The following is a 7,797-nucleotide window of genomic DNA, read 5'->3' as shown; positions in this document are numbered from 1 at the left end:
TTTATTCAGAAATTTTCATATCTAAAGGATTCATTCGTAGTTCTTGAAATTGAATTCAGTTCTTTAACAGTTAGGGTTTTGATTCTTTTGTTTTGTGAATCTTATAACGTTGTTCATGCTTAGTATCACATGAACCCTATTGATTTAGAAAAGTTATGTTTCAAAAGGAATAGTATGAAAGTTCTCATGTATTGGTTTTGGGTTTGAGAAACAAGAAGAGTTTAGGAAACAATTTTTCAATCCTAAACTAATTTGGGGTCCTAATTTTAACTTGAAAATTCGTCAATGGTACTACGGAGGGTCCTGGGGCGGTGCGCCAGCAGTGCACCCAGACATGGCCCAGTAGTTCGGTCCCTGGGGCGGCACGCCTGCAGTGCTCCCCAAGTCTGCTTCTGAAGTTTTGGGCCTAGCGACCCGCGCCAGCAGTGCACCAGGGGTCACCTGGGGCAATTTCTTCTTTGTTTCATCCGAACGTGTTCCTTTAAGTTGTGGCTACACTTACCTTCCTTGTATTAGCTCCTATAGGTTCCATTACCTTTGAAAATCCCTGCATATCTTAGTGTACATTCAAAACTAAAGTGAGTTTAAGAGAAAAGTTTAAAAATAATTATTTTGAAAAGGAGTTTAAAAGGAACACAAATGGTTCCAAATGCACTATTTTCACATTGAGAAAAGAACTAAGATTCATGATTAGTATAACAGTCGAGCTTGTCATCAATGTTTAAGCAGTATGACATCTAGTTATGCCATCAATGTTTATGCAGTATGACTACTCGATCATCAATGATCATTTCACAATATGATTTCAGATATAGTTTTCATGATTACAACCTAAATACTGGGTATTTCAAGAGTTTAAGAAAACTTTAACGGTCTTGTATGTATCATATACGTTTTAAATGCATGTTTTGAAAAGAGTCTTCTTAAAGAAAGAATCAAATGCCTTCATATGTACTATTTGACAGTTTAGAAAAAAAAAGAGTATGATTGATGTTTTTGAAAAGTAATAGTCCATGTCACTCCCCGAGCTACCCCCGAGACACAGACACGAAACCTAGGATCACAAGTGGCCCCAAGCTAACCCTACTGGCATAATCATGAGCATACTAAAGATAAACTAAGAAATAAAACTGATGCGGAAGCTAATCATAAATAAATCTAAAATGATGGGGAATATCCATATACTAAAACTGAATATCAAATCTGAGAGTTTAATACAAAAGAAACATCAAACTCAAATACTAAGCTGAATCTAACTATGTCTAAAAATAGCCTCTAAATGACTAAAAGTGATGGGACTTGCCCCCAGCTAAGTCTAGCAAAACTGAAACTAAAACAATGAAAATTGAAAGATAACATGACTATTATCCTCGAAGAATGAGGACTCACCACTGATGCTGCTGAACTAGAGATCGGGAACCGATCTGAGCGTGATCTGGATGCTGAGAATCTGAACCTACATCACAAGAAGATGTAGCACAGAGTATGCGTTAGTACTTGAAAGGTACTGAGCATGCATGATAGAGTAAAGTTGAAATATACATATAACTGAACAAGCAATAAAGCAAGAGTATAATCTGAACATGATATCGATACTGAATACTGAGCTAACTGAATGCAATGACCAAATTTACACATGTTGATGTTGAATACTAACTATACTGAAATGTGGTCAATGCAATGAAGTCTGACTGAATTGTGGGAGCTACTAATAACCGATAATAAAACCACATGAGTTAAATGTGGAGTCCGATGTATATGCCCCATCGAGAGGACCCAATACACCCGACCAAAGGTGTAGAGACATGCTGGCGTGATCACTAAAATGATGCCCACAGAGGGGATTTACAACCTACGTGGCTCGTAGTTCTGGGACTATATGGGTGACTGACCCTAGTCCAACTCGATATTATGCTACTCCCAATAGATTAAATGATTAACACATTATGACTGAATTTCCGTAATATACTAGATAGCTCATAACTGACAGGCAAACTGAGAATGCATATTAATATACTAATAATGACACATTCAAGACTGAGGAAAATATATTTGAAAAACTGAAATATCTGACCTAGCATGTGTAATAGAAATACATAGCTAGGGTTCTGAAATTCATGCGAGAAATGAAGTAATAACATGATAATCTGATTTGGAACATGTAAATAACTAATTCATGATAATCTACTGAAGTTCTAGAAACTCTAGGTTTAGTTGATAATAGAGAATCAAGAATCTGACTGAAATCTAGGGACCTAATGGGCAAAAGGAACCCACTAGTGATATCCCACATACCTGGTGGCGAATTCTACAGAGAAATCCTTCGATTTCAGGGCTGGAACTGGAAGAAACTTGTTGCGTTCTTGAACTAGGGTTGCTCGACCTTTTCTCCTCTCTAGCGTTCAAATTTTCTAGGTTTTGATTAATGATCTAACTTAGGTAAGTTCTAGTTATGTTTCTAGGCTAAAACTGACCAAAACCACGTAGTTTAGGGTTAAAACGACGTAGTTTAGGGGTCCAACAAAATAGGAAAAGACCAAAAGACCCCTGACTTAAAGCTGCAGACGGGCTGACCACGGGTCCTACCACGGACCGTGTGTAGGACTACAGACCGTGAAGGCTCCCATGGTCTTCACTTGGTCGCGGAGTCTAAGGCTGACAAGAGGGGGCTACTGCCTAGCTCTTCACGGACCTTCCCACGGCCCGTGTGAAGGACCACGGACCGTGAAGGTCCCCGTGGTCTTCACTTGGGCATGTGAGCTGAAGTCAATGAAAAGTTGGGCTACTATCTAGGGTGCTACGGACGTTCCTACAGCCCGGGTGAAGGACCACTGACCGTGAAGGTCCCCGTGGTCTTCACTTGCGCGTGGGGGTCTAAGGGATAGCCAAAGGGAGGCCACTGCCTAATCTTGACGGATGCCACCACGGCCCGTCGTCAAGACCACGACCCGTGAAAGGCCCCGTGGTCTGATGTCTGTCCTAGAGGGATCCAAGTCATGACCACGGGCAGATCAATGGACCGTGGACCCTGTCACGGTCCGTGAACCGTGTCATGGTTCACTGCTTCAGGTAAGTTTCTGCAATTTTTTTCAGGGTCTGGTTTTTGCGGTGTTACAATATATCCCCTATGGGATCATTCGTCCTCGAATGAAGACTAAACTAACTGAAATGGAGGGAATGAGCTGCAACCCTACCACTAAACACTGAAGACTGATTTTCTGACTGAACTGAGTTCCAAGAACATGAAAATACGCTGAAAATGCTAATACATACTGAAGAAACATGATACTAAGACTGATTCTACGCATGGACGACTGAAAAACTGAAAAGGAACTATTACCTCAAGCTGGAGTGGAATCGGAGGGAAAGAGGTGAGGATACTTGGAATTCATGGTTGCTTCTGCTTCCCAAGTAGGTCCCTTTACGGACTGACTCCTCTACCAAACCTTGACTGAACTGACTTCTTTGTTTCTCAATCTTCTAACCTGGCTGTTGACACCCAATTTTTGCCTAACATCTTCAAAATTCGTAACTTTTAAGTTTTATTTATTTAATAGTTCAAGATAAAAAATTTATAATTTTAAATAAGTTTATCGATAACTATCCTTATTTATCAAAATTTAGGATTTTTTTTAGTTAATTTTCAAATTGCATTTTTTACATGTCATTAGTTACGTTCATTATATTTTTTTAATATTATATTCATTTTATTTGTTACATTTGTTAATAATCATTTGATAGTTATCACAGTCTAGAAATTCATTCAAATACTGATAAAATTTGCATACACAGATTAACCGATGATTTTAGGCCACAATCACAAGCCTACGATTTGAGCCCATAGTAAAATTATTTCCTATATAAGTTTGATTAGGTTAAAATATAAAGGTGGTGGAAAATATTTAGGTTAGGAGGAACTTTTTCTTAAGGGAAAGAATCATAATCTTTCTCTCCTCCTATATGCTCTCATAACTGCCACCCAAAACCCCACTAATTTTTTTCACCTTTTCCGGCGTCAAACCCACCAGAAAATGACCACTAACCACCACTCTGGCAACATCCAAATACCCGCCTAAAACCAGCAAGCCATCGAGCTCGAAGCTCACAATCAGATCTCCACCGCTGGAAGACCACTAGCAACCAACCAACAGACCACCCGCATCCCTTCTCCAACCAAAACCTCACTTGAAACAAACAACCACCAGTTCAACACCAACCCTGAAAATCACGAGCTCAACAACCACCAGCTCACGCCACCAGAACAACCTCCAAACTCACCGGCAGAACCTCAGAAAATGACCAGATCTCCACGAATCAGACCCACAACTTCAAACCCCACTTAAATCGATCAACAACAACAACAAACAAGATCCATCAGTTCCATTTTCCTTTTTCCCTTCACGATTTCTTCGTTGTTTTACAGGGTCCAGTTGTACAACGAGCTCCAAGATCTGGCAACACAAAGAGCTCCAAAATCTAAGCTCGTGCAACCCTCGCAAATCAGTAGAAGGCTACCCCAACATCGCCATCTATGGTGAAGCTTCAGTTTTGATCGAATACTCTGTCTCGGGTGAACAACACTCCGGTAATCCTTATTTGGTTATTGTTTATTCTTGTTTTATACCTCTTGTTATTATTTTTATATTGTTGAGCTAGTTTTTTTGTTTTTTTCATCTCTATTTTATATTGCAAATTAATTTTCATGTCCGTTGTTCTTACCGATTGTGTTTCATTTAGCCATTGTTATGATTGGTGTTTTGTTTATAATATTTGTTTTAAGTCCTTTTAATGCCATTATTTTGGATTGATTCTTGCATCAATTAATCATTTATCTTGTTACTTTTATTTTAGTTATTATCATGTTTATTAGTTTATTATTAGATATTATAAATGATAGATCAATTTTGCCGAATTAATCTATCGTTTTACCATATTTTACCTTCATTTTGTTACTTTCTTATGTTATTGTTATTATAATTAGGATTTTATATCTTTTATACCGTCTCTTTGTTTACTATTTTATCGTTGCCTTCTCAAATATTTTATATGTTTATCTTTGTTTTGTCGATTGTCTTGTTAATATTGGTTGGTGTTGCCTTAATACACTCTTGATAATATTTTATTTTTTTTGGCTATTGTAGTTCATCATGTTAAATCGAATGTTAAAATTGGCCAATGAAAAAATTACCATCGATTTCCAAGGCCTCCCATGTTCATAAGACAGATTTTTATTTTAAGTTGTTATTTATTTCATTTATTTTTATTCATATTTATTTGTAACTAATAATTTTACTAAGTGTATTTACAGGTACCCCGGAGTCGATTCACATTGAAGTTATTTCAGTGGAGTTCAAATATGTTTAATTATGTATATTATTGATGTTCGGCAAACCTTAGGCTGTTTTGATATTATTGTTTTATTTTATTACCTGTGCATATCGTATGTTTGGTATACTTGTATACTATTTTATCTTTTCCTCAATTTGAAAAATGAATTCAGTCGGGAACCACATTTGTGGATTTCGAAGGATGCTTAACAACTTCCTTTCGGAATCACTTGAACCCCTTACCTAGAATCTAATGGTTTCGTAGATATTTTTAAATTGGTTTCCTCGTTTTTCCTAAAATTAGGTGGCGACTCCTTTAAAATTCTTATTTTCTTAAAATTCTTTTAAATTCAACTCAATTGATTATTTTTTGAGTCACCACGATGTTTCGCCCTATTTGAATGGAGTAGGAATGTAAACAGAATGGTGACTCCATTGGGGATATAGAGGTTCGAATCATTATGAGTTTATTTTTTCAAATTGAGGAGTTATTCTTTTATTATGTTATTCATTATATCTTGTATATTTTGTTGATTATTTGTATATTATACTTGTTATTTATTCATTATTTGTTTAAACTGTATATAACTATCATTGCATTTCATGGCATTTTCTGTTGTATGCATAGTATATTAAAGGACGGTTTTGCGGAATCGTAGCCAAACTTTTTTATAATCAACCCTTTTCCAGAATGATCGGCAATTTATTGGATCGTCATGCGCCCAATGTTTGTCGTGAGTTTCAATCTAAGTTATCCACTTGGGTTCCCGGTCTTTCAAAAGTCACTCTTAATCAACTAGCGTAGAGCGAAATCAAATCTTGAATTTAGGGCTTTTTGAACTAAATTGATCCAACACCCAAGGCGTGTTGGGCCTATTAGATGTCACCTTGTGTTTATTTGGTCCATTGGTCAATAAAAGATAATCATGTGTATGTGTTTTAATTTGAAGGATACATATGTCATTTGACAAAACAATGTTCCTTGGGTTAGGGAGCTTAATAGTTTGCTCGAGTCGAAAAAGGATTAAGTTATCATTTCATCCAAAAACGTGGACATCCGGAGATGACAAGAAATCAAACAAAAGGAACGTTCATGGAGGCATAGCTTAGGATGGTACCTCTACGTGAGACTGATTATTTGTATCCCATTTTTCCTATTATGTATCCTCGTTCAGTTTTATTCATAAAGTTTGTATAAATTCGGTTTTTGGGACAATGTTTTGAAATGGCATAATGCATCCTTCAGATCGGTAGGCCTACCCTTGTCACAAAAGGGTCACATATTTGTATAGGACGCTTAATATCTATTTGTATGTTATGTGTTATAATTGAGTTTGTCTTCAATCAAAGCAGTGCTTATGTGTTTAATAATTAATTCTTTGTGTGACATTTTGCATTATCCATTATGAACACGATCTAACATTTTTACTGTTTGAGTTTTTTTCTTTTAATTGAGAGGTTGATTTATTTCCAGATTGGAAAGTCATTGTTCATCCGAAGTTGCAAGGGATAAGAGGACTTGCGAAATTTGAGTCTTTGTCTTTCACAAGACATTAATATAAAGTCAAAAAGATAAATCAGGGGAGTCTTTGACTATAAGGTCACACTCATTTATTTTTTATTATTTTGCATGTTGGCCCTGCTTTCACACATTTCTCATATTTTTGCAGGAAAACCATCCCCGACAACAGTCGGGGATGGTCATAACGATGTCTGGTTCTCGTAGATAATTGGGAGAACACACAGTGTTAAGAGACATTAAAATATATATATATATATATATATACAGCAACCATTGGTAACTACAAAAAAAAATGGGAAGCCACATTCAACATGCAGTACAAAGGTCGACAGTTAAGATGATACAAGAAATCTCTCTGAGTTTGTCTAAATTCTAAAATTGTTTTATGCCATATTTGAACGAACTAAGCGAACCTGATACTAATCTCGGTGAGATACGTAGGCATCCCTTCTTGGGTTCGGTATTCATTCTTTTAAATTCAAAAAAAATAAAAAAATCAAATAGTTTATGCATATTTTCAAAAACATATCTGAACGAACTACGCGAACCTGATTCTCATCTCCGTGAGATACGTAGGCAGCCCTTCTTGGGTTCGGTATTCATTCTTTTAAATTCAAAAAAAAAAACTAAAAAAAAAATCAAATAGTTTGTGCATATATATCAAAAACATATCTGAATGAACTACGAAACCTGATTCTCATCTCGGTGAGATACCTAGGCAGCTCTTCTTGGGTTCAGTATTCATTCTTTCAAATTCAAAAAAAAATGAAATGGTTTGTGCATATTTTCAAAAACATATATGCATGAACTACCCAAACATGATTCTCATATCAATGAGATACGTAGGCAGCCCTTTTTGGTGGGTTCGGTATTCATTCTTTCAAAAGAATAAAATAGAATTTGTATATATATCGTAAGAGTCATGTCTTCAACTCAGTTGGGATCAAT

This window comes from Solanum tuberosum, unplaced genomic scaffold, assembly GCF_000226075.1.
Source record: "Solanum tuberosum cultivar DM 1-3 516 R44 unplaced genomic scaffold, SolTub_3.0 scf00538, whole genome shotgun sequence".
Taxonomy (NCBI): Eukaryota; Viridiplantae; Streptophyta; class Magnoliopsida; order Solanales; family Solanaceae; genus Solanum; species Solanum tuberosum.
This window is presented reverse-complemented; position numbering follows the sequence as displayed.